Source organism: Carcharhinus amblyrhynchos, unplaced genomic scaffold (assembly GCF_965287045.1).
Source record: "Carcharhinus amblyrhynchos unplaced genomic scaffold, sCarAmb.v2.hapA chromosome_132, whole genome shotgun sequence".
Lineage (NCBI taxonomy): Eukaryota > Metazoa > Chordata > Chondrichthyes > Carcharhiniformes > Carcharhinidae > Carcharhinus > Carcharhinus amblyrhynchos.
This window is the reverse complement of record NW_027649872.1, coordinates 250,300-260,000: the sequence shown is the minus strand read 5'-3', so window position 1 is coordinate 260,000 and position 9,701 is coordinate 250,300. Positions and strand designations below refer to the sequence as shown.

Here is a 9,701-nt window from a genome sequence, read left to right as displayed (position 1 = left end):
TTGTTAAATTTGTTGGTGAATCTCAATGCTGAGCTTGTTGTTGAATTTGTTGGTGTGTTCAATGTTGAGGTTGTTGTTGAAAGTGTTAGTGTTTCTCACTGTTGAGGTTGTTGTTGAATTTGCTGGTGTTATTCAATGTTGAGGTTGTTGTTGAGTTTGTTGGTGGTTCTCAATGTTGGGGATGGTGTTGAATTTGTTGCTGTTACTCAATGTTGGGGTTGTTGTTGAACTTGTTGGTGTTTCTCAATGCTGAGGTTGTTGTTGAATTTGTTGGTGTTTTCAACGTTGAGGTTGTTGAATTTGTTGATGTTGCACACTGTTGTGGTTGTTGTTGAATTTGTTGGTGTTTCTCAATGTCAGGGTCGTTGTTGAATTTGATGGTGATTTCAATGTTAAGGTTGTTGTTGAAATTGTTGGTGTTTCTCAATATTGGGGTTGTTGTTGAATTTGGTGGTGTTTTTCAATGTTGACGTTTTTGTTGAAATTGTTGGTGTTTCTCAATGTTGAGGTTGTTGTTGAATTTGTTGATGTTACTCAATGTTGGGGTTGTTGTTGAATTTGTTGGTGCTTCTCAATGTTGAGGTTGTGGTTGAATCCGTTGGTGTTTTCACGGTTGAGGTTGTTGTTGAAATTGTTGGTGTTTCTTAATGTTGGGGTTGTTGGTGAATTTGTTGGTGTTTTTCAAAGTTGACGTTGTTGTTGAATTTGTTGTTGTTTCTCAATGTTGAGATTGTTGTTGAATTTGTTGATGTTTCTCAATGTTGAGGCTGTTGTTGAATTTGATGGTGGTTGTCAATGTTGGGGTTGTTGTTGAATTTGTTGATGTTACTCAGTGTTGGGGTTGTTGTTCAATTTGTTGGTGTTTCTCAATGTTGGGATTGTTGTTGAATTTGTTGGTGTTCCTCAATTTTGAGGTTGTTGTTGAAATTGTTGGTGTTTCTCAATGTTGGGCTTGTCGAACTTGTTGATGTTTTTCAACATTGAGGATGTTGTTGAACTTGTTGATGCTTCTCAATGCTGAGATGGTAGTTGAATTTGATGGTGTTTCTCAATGCTGAGGTTGTTGTTGAACTTGTTCTTGTTGTCAATGTTGAGGTTGTTGTTGAATTTGTTGGTCGTTCTCAATGTTGGGGTTATTGTTCAATTTGTTCCTGTTCCTCAATGTTGGTGTTGTTGTTGAATTTGTTGGTGTTTCTCAATAGTGGGGTTGTTGTTGAGTTTGTAGGTTTTTCTCAATGCTGAGGTTGTTGAATTTGTTGGTGGGTCTCAATGTTGGGGTCGTTGTTGAATTTGTTGATGTTACTCAATGTTGGTGTTGTTGTTGAATTTGTTGGTGTTTCTCAGTGTTGAGGTTGTTGTTGAATCTGTTGGTGTTTTCACTGTTGAGGTTGTTGTTGAAATTGTTGGTGTTTCTCAATATTGGGATTGTTGGTGAATTTGTTGGTGTTTTTCAATGTTGAGGTTGTTGTTGAATTAGTTGATGTTTCTCAATGCTGAGGTTTTTGTTGAATTTGTTGGTGGTTCTCAATGTTGTGGTTGTGGTTGAATTTGTTGCTGTTTCTCAATGTTGGGGTTGTTGTTGAAATTGTTGGTGTTTCTCAATGTTGGGGTTGTTGTTGAATTTGTTGGTGTTTCTCAATGTTGAGGTTGTTGTTGAAATTGTTGGTGTTTCTCAATGTTGGGGTTGTTGTTGAATTTGTTGGTGTTCCTCAATGTTGAGGTTGTTGTTGAAATTGTTGGTGTTTCTCAATGTTGGGGTTGTTGTTGAAATTGTTGGTGTTTTTCAATGTTGAGGTTGTTGTTGAATTTGTTGGTGTTTCTCATTGTTGAAGTTGTTGTTGAATTGTTGATGCTTCTCAATGCTGAAATGGTTGTTGAATTTGTTGGTGTTTCTCAATGCTGAGGTTGTTGTTGAATCTGTTGGTGTGTTCAATGTTGAGGTTATTGTTGAATGTGTTGGTGTTTCTCAATGTTGGGGTTGTTGTTGAATTTGTTGGTGTTTCTCAATGTTGAGGTTGTTGTTGAAATTGTTGGTGTTTCTCAATGTTGGGGTTGTTGTTGAATTTGTTGGTGTTCCTCAATGTTGAGGTTGTTGTTGAAATTGTTGGTGTTTCTCAATGTTGGGGTTGTTGTTGAATTTGTTGGTGTTTTTCAATGTTGAGGTTGTTGTTGAATTTGTTGGTGTTTCTCATTGTTGAAGTTGTTGTTGAATTGTTGATGCTTCTCAATGCTGAAATGGTTGTTGAATTTGTTGGTGTTTCTCAATGTTGAGGTTATTGTTGAGTGTGTTGGTGTCCTTCAATGTTGAGGTTGTTGTTGACACAAGGGGGTTGACAGAAGGCGGTTTCAATTTTGAGGTTGCTCCATCCACAGCCACTTCTGCGAGACGTGAAGGACCATCGACACGGATGCCATCATCTCCCGTCAGAACACCATCCACCAGGTACACGGTAGGTACTCTTGTACTCGGCCAACGTTGTCTACCTGATTCACTGCAGGAAAGGATGTCCTGAGGCCTGGTACACTGGGGAGACCGTGCAGACACTACGACAACAGATGAATGAACATCACTCGACAATCACCAGGCGAGACTGTTCCCATCCTGTTGAGGAAAGCTTCAGCGAAATCGGGCATTCAGCCTCTGATTTTCGGGTAAGCGTTCTCCAAGGCGGCCTTCACGACACACGACAGCGCAGAGTCGCTGAGCAGAGACTGATAGCCAAGTTCCCACACGTGAGGACGGCCTCAACAGGGACCTGGGGTTCGTTTCGCACTATCTGTAACCCCCGTGACTTGCCTGGGTTTGCAAAATCTCACTAACTGTCCTGTCTGGAGACAATACACATCTCTTTAACCTGGGCTTAACCCTCTCCCCACTCACACTGTCTGTACCTTAAAGACTTGATTCACTGCAAAGACTCACATTCCAAACATTACTTTGGAAAAGAACAGATAGTTACAGTGAGGGGTGTGGGATATATCAGAGTGTTACAGTGAGGGGTGTGGGATATATCAGAGTGTTACAGTGAGGGGTGTGGGATATATCAGAGTGTTACAGTGAGGGGTGTGGGATATATCAGAGTGTTACAGTGAGGGGTGTGGGATATATCAGAGTGTTACAGTGAGGGGTGTGGGATATATCAGAGTGTTACAGTGAGGGGTGTGGGATATATCAGAGTGTTACAGTGAGGGGTGTGGGATATATCAGAGTGTTACAGTGAGGGGTGTGGGATATATCAGAGTGTTACAGTGAGGGGTGTGGGGTATATCAGAGTGTTACAGTGAGGGGTGTGGGATATATCAGAGTGTTACAGTGAGGGGTGTGGGGTATATCAGAGTGTTACAGTGAGGGGTGTGGGATATATCAGAGTGTTACAGTGAGGGGTGTGGGATATATCAGAGTGTTACAGTGAGGGGCCTCTTTCTCTCTCTCTAACTCTCTCTCTCTGTCTCTCTCTCTCTCTCTCCATGGGTTGCACCATAACACAGTGTGTTAGCACTGCTGCCTCACGGCGCCAGGGACCCGGGTTCGATTCCCGGCTCGGGTCACTGTCTGTGTGGAGCCTGCACATTCTCCCCGTGTCTGCGTGGGTTTCCTCCGGGTGCTCCGGTTACCTCCCACAGTCTGAAAGCCGTGTGGGTTCGGGTGGATTGTCCCTGATAAATATCCCGTTCACCGTTAGAGGGATGCCGGGGGAATTAATGATGGAATTCGGGGGGTGGGGGGTGACAGGGATAGCACGGGGGTGGGATTACTGTCAGTGCAAGCTCGATGGGCCGAGTGGAATCCTGCAGCACTGCAGGCATCCGGTGATAGGTGGGGACAGATCACACAAACACTTGTTACACCAAGGACTCGGATCAGAACTCAGAGTCGGAGGGGAGAGGGTCCCAGTCTCAGAGGGTTCGAATAATCGAGGGTGAACAGTGGGACAGGATAGTGAGGGGAGGAGGTGACTGTCCCGGAAAGGGGCAAAGATAACCCACTCGGAGGAAATCCAGAGTTTGGAACAAGTTTAAAACAAATTGAAACTTTATCCTTCATCTGAATTCGCAAAGTGTTTGCAACAAGATACACGAGTTGGCAGCAACATCTGTGTATAATGTTTCAGCTATTCCAGAAACGGGGTTACAAGGTGACCAGGACTCAACTCTCCCGGACTGGCTGTCCTGTCCCCGGGGCTGGGGGGGAGGACAGGAGAATCCGGATACTTGTCCACAACTGGCTTTGAGAGATCTCACTCATTGAAAGTGTAGAATGTGTGGCAGGGTCTAGAGGCAGGAAATAAGCAACAGGACTCCAAGATCAAAGAGAATCTTTAATATATAAACTTAAACAGAAAAAAAACACACGCAGTAACGAGCGAATAGATACACGGAGCGAATAAGATATGGTAAATACACAAACTCCTGCTCCAAGTGTTGGTGACACTGATGCTCACACTCTGTGACCCGCCAGACACACCTTGACGATCGTGTGGCATCTATTCTGTCGCTGGGAATCTCGTCCCGTTAAACAGAAGCTCCTGGGTCTGATCCAATCCCCCGGAACGCGTCTCCAAACTGAGTAACTGGGTTCACCGCAACCGACCCGGGTATCTACCATCTCCTGGTTAGTTTATCTTCAAAAAATAAAACGATGAAACAAAAAGACAAACAGAACACAGCGATTTCCCCCTTTTAAAGCATCGCTCCAAACCTCAGCAATTTTTCTCCACAGCAACCTCAGGGCGTTCTTGCTTCGATGAGCGTCTCAGCTGAGTCAAAGGTTGGAGCGCAGTTTATCAATAACAGCCCCGGGCAGGCTAAACAGAAAGGAACTGAGAGCGCACAAGCCCACAGGATGGTGGCGCAGTGGCATTGCCGCTGGGCTAGTAATCCAGAGACCCAGGATAATGCTCGGGGGGAGAAAGGGTTCGAATCCCACCGTGGCGTGGTGGAATTTTAATCCAATGAAATATCTGCGGTCGCAAAGCCAGTCGTTGTCAGGGCGACTGTGTAAACCCATCCGGTTCACAAAACAAACACTTAACCCTCAATATAACCCACAAGAGAGAGAGTTCAAACAGCTCTGAAATACCCCCTCAATGCAGATATCTTGGAAGGTCAGTCCAACCACAAGTGCAGACAAATTCCAATCAAGTCGATTTTAAAGCGTTATTCTCAGCAATAAAAAACACACAGTTCTGCTGCTGATTTACCGGAAGCTTCCAAAAAGCAGAGAAATCTACAATCTGGGATATCGTTGTGGGACAGAAACTCTGGGTAGTGCACACACACAGGGAGTGCACATACCCAACTACACTGGTTTATTCAGGTTTGCTTATATACATACATTCAAAGACAAATGGGCTCTATTGCAGGGAAGCAGAGTGGGGGAATGGGAGATTGGGGCTGGGGGGAGGAGAAAATGGAAAGGGGAAGAGATGGGAAGGTGGTGGCAGAGTTGAGATAGAAAACACTGGGGAACAGAGGGATACAGAGAGAGGACACACTGGGGAACAGAGTGATACAGAGAGAGGACACACTGGGGAACAGAGGGATACAAAGAGAGGACACACTGGGGAACAGAGGGATACAGAGAGAGGACACACTGGGGAATATATGGACAGTGGGGGGGTTGAGGTTAAGGATGGAGGGGGTGGGGATCTTTACACAATCCTGAGTCTCTCGTTCTGTGTCCCAGTCTCTCTTCAGGGACAATATTTCTCAAAGTCAGCTGCCCCGATCCAGGATGGAGCCGGTTTCTCACAGATAAAAGGGAACCCCCAGGAACAGGGGACATTATTGCAGCCAAAATTATCATTAGGGGATCCTTTCCTCAATGTGCCACAGTGCTCATTATCATTATTCGGTTCATGCGGCAGCCAATGAGAATCACTGGGAATGAGAGAAAGAATCAATGAAATTCCTTTCAGGAGAACAACACTATTCTAAATCTATTCCAATAGCCCTGTATCAATCCCAAACTAATCCCACTGTCCCACTCTCTCCCCATAGACCTGTATCAATCCCCAAACTAATCCCACTGTCCCACTCTCTCCCCATACAATCCCAAACTAATCCCACTGTCCCACTCTCTCTCCAAACCCTGTATAAATCCCAAACTTATCCCACTGTCCCACTCTCTCCCCATAGCCCTGTATCAATCCCAAAACTAATCCCACTGTCCCACTCTCTCCCCATAGCCCTGTATCAATCCCCAAACTAATCCCACTGTCCCACTCTCTCCCCATAGCCCTGTATCAATCCCAAAACTAATCCCACTGTCCCACGCTCTCTCCAAACCCTGTATAAATCCCAAACTTATCCCACTGTCCCACTCTCTCCCCATAGCCCTGTATCAATCCCAAACTAATCCCACTGTCCCACTCTCTCCCCATAGCCCTGTATCAATCCCAAACTAATTCCACTGACCCACTCTCTCCCTATAGCCCTGTATCAATCCCCAAACTAATCCCACTGTCCCACTCTCTCCCCATAGCCCTGTATCAATCCCCAAACTAATCCCACTGTCCCACTCTCTCCCCATAGTCCTGTATCAATCCCCAAACTAATCCCACTGTCCCACTCTCTCCCCATAGCCCTGTATCAATCCCCAAACTAATCCCACTGTCCCACTCTATCCAGGTGCGGTGTTGGGACTCACCTCACTGGGGTCCCATCCACCCAGGTCCAGTTTCCTTCACTCCCTCGATCTGTGAGTCCAATAAAATATTGTTCATTCTTGTTCGGCAAGGATTGGGTTACAAAATTCTGCAGAAGAAACAAGTTTGTGGAGTTACTGTCACTGTCTCAACTCACACACACAGCGCCTTATCTCTGTGTTAATTCTGTATCTAACCCCGTGCTGTACCTGTCGTGGGAGTGTTTGATGGGGGGACAGTGTAGAGGGAGCTTTACTCTGTATCTAACCCCGTGCTGCACCTGTCCTGGGAGTGTTTGATGGGGGGACAGTGCAGAGGGAGCTTTACTCTGTATCTAACCCCGTGCTGTACCTGTCCTGGGAGTGTTTGATGCGGGGACAGTGTAGAGGCAGCTTTACTCTGTATCTAACCCCGTGCTGTACCTGTCCTGGGAGTGTTTGATGGGGACAGTGTAGAGGGAGCTTTACTCTGTATCTAACCCCGTGCTGTACCTGTCCTGGGAGTGTTTGATGGGGGGACAGTGTAGAGGGAGCTTTACTCTGTATCTAACCCCATGCTGTACCTGTCCTGGGAGTGTTTGATGGGGGGACAGTGTAGAGGGAGATTTACTCTGTATCTAACCCTTTGCTGTACCTGTCCTGGGAGTGTTTGATGGGGACAGTGTAGAGGGAGCTTTACTCTGTATCTAACCCCGTGCTGTACCTGTCCTGGGAGTGTTTGATGGGGACAGTGTAGAGGGAGCTTTACTCTGTATCTAACCCCGTGCTGTACCTGTCCTGGGAGTGTTTGATGGGGACAGTACAGGGGGATGTTTTCTCTCTAACACATTCTGACAGATGTTGCCATCATTCCCACCTTCTCCTGTTGTGTGTTGATGATGAGGAGGTGTGAATTTTGGGATTCACATTCTCGCTTTGCCGTGTCCCAGTTAACTTTATCGATTGAGAATCTGTAGCAGGTTTGATTGTGAAATTTCCAGCCACTCGGACAGAGAGACTCTGAGAAATAATAAAGATTTCATTCAGAAACATACATTGGAACATTTGGATCAGGTAAAGGCCATTCTGCCCCTCTCTCTCCAGCCTGTTACACAGGAACAGGAGGAGGCCATTCAGCCCCACTCACTTGAGGCCATTCTGCCCATCACCAGTTGCAAACTGCCAGAAACACAATGCACAGAGATCTTGTTGCCGTGTGGAAACTGTGGTGTTTGGAGACGGATGTGGTGGGTTGTGGGGGGTCAGGTTTGAGGGGCATCTGTTCATACAGTAAAAAGTCTGACAACACCAGGTTTTAGTCCAACCTATTTATATGATAATAGACTCACAAGCTTTCGAGGGACACCCTCTTCGTCAGGTGAATGGAGAATTCTGGCCTCAGACAGAGCATATAAAGCACAGACAGTTTAGAGATTAGACAGAGCGTAGAAGACTGGGCAGGGGGGTGCAGTGTGACCCCTGCCGCAAACTCACCCGAGTGGTTTCGGATCAACGAACACAGCGATCGTACAATCTCCGACACACTCTGGAACTTTCCGTCCATCCGTTTCCTCACCTGCTGGACTGAGAAACAGAATATATCAGAGTGTTACAGTGAGGGGTGTGGGATATATCAGAGTGTTACAGTGAGGGGTGTGGGATATATCAGAGTGTTACAGTGAGGGGTGTGGGATATATCAGAGTGTTACAGTGAGGGGTGTGGGATATATCAGAGTGTTACAGTGAGGGGTGTGGGATATATCAGAGTGTTACAGTGAGGGGTGTGGGATATATCAGAGTGTTACAGTGAGGGGTGTGGGATATATCAGAGTGTTACAGTGAGGGGTGTGGGATATATCAGAGTGTTACAGTGAGGGGTGTGGGATATATCAGAGTGTTACAGTGAGGGGTGTGGGATATATCAGAGTGTTACAGTGAGGGGTGTGGGATATATCAGAGTGTTACAGTGAGGGGTGTGGGATATATCAGAGTGTTACAGTGAGGGGTGTGGGATATATCAGAGTGTTACAGTGAGGGGTGTGGGATATATCAGAGTGTTACAGTGAGGGGTGTGGGATATATCAGAGTGTTACAGTGAGGGGTGTGGGATATATCAGAGTGTTACAGTGAGGGGTGTGGGATATATCAGAGTGTTACAGTGAGGGGTGTGGGATATATCAGAGTGTTACAGTGAGTGGTGTGGGGTATATCAGAGTGTTACAGTGAGGGGTGTGGGATATATCAGAGTGTTACAGTGAGGGGTGTGGGATATATCAGAGTGTTACAGTGAGGGGTGTGGGATACATCAGAGTGTTACAGTGAGGGGTGTGGGATATATCAGAGTGTTACAGTGAGGGGTGTGGGGTATATCAGAGTGTTACAGTGAGGGGTGTGGGATATATCAGAGCGTTACAGTGAGGGGTGTGGGATATATCAGAGCGTTACAGTGAGGGGTGTGGGATATATCAGAGTGTTACAGTGAGGGGTGTGGGATATATCAGAGTGTTACAGTGAGGGGTGTGGGATATATCAGAGTGTTACAGTGAGGGGTGTGGGATATATCAGAGTGTTACAGTGAGGGGTGTGGGATATATCAGAGTGTTACAGTGAGGGGTGTGGGATATATCAGAGTGTTACAGTGAGGGGTGTGGGATATATCAGAGTGTTACAGCGAGGGGTGTGGGATATATCAGAGTGTTACAGTGAGGGGTGTGGGATATATCAGAGTGTTACAGTGAGGGGTGTGGGATATATCAGAGTGTTACAGTGAGGGGTGTGGGATATATCAGAGTGTTACAGTGAGGGGTGTGGGATATATCAGAGTGTTACAGTGAGGGGTGTGGGATATATCAGAGTGTTACAGTGAGTGGTGTGGGGTATATCAGAGTGTTACAGTGAGGGGTGTGGGATATATCAGAGTGTTACAGTGAGGGGTGTGGGATATATCAGAGTGTTACAGTGAGGGGTGTGGGATACATCAGAGTGTTACAGTGAGGGGTGTGGGATATATCAGAGTGTTACAGTGAGGGGTGTGGGGTATATCAGAGTGTTACAGTGAGGGGTGTGGGATATATCA

General features: G+C 46.1%; 1 long non-coding RNA gene across 1 annotated transcript; it reads right to left on the bottom strand.

The window, feature by feature from the left end:
- Window positions 1-6,655: 6,655 nt before the first annotated feature.
- LOC145338666 (uncharacterized) lies at window positions 6,656-8,165 on the bottom strand. The gene is made up of 3 exons (XR_013885859.1): window positions 8,120-8,165; window positions 7,503-7,645; window positions 6,656-6,756 (listed from the first exon to the last, which is right to left on the bottom strand). It is a non-coding gene; the product is annotated as an uncharacterized LOC145338666 (long non-coding RNA).
- Window positions 8,166-9,701: the final 1,536 nt, after the last annotated feature.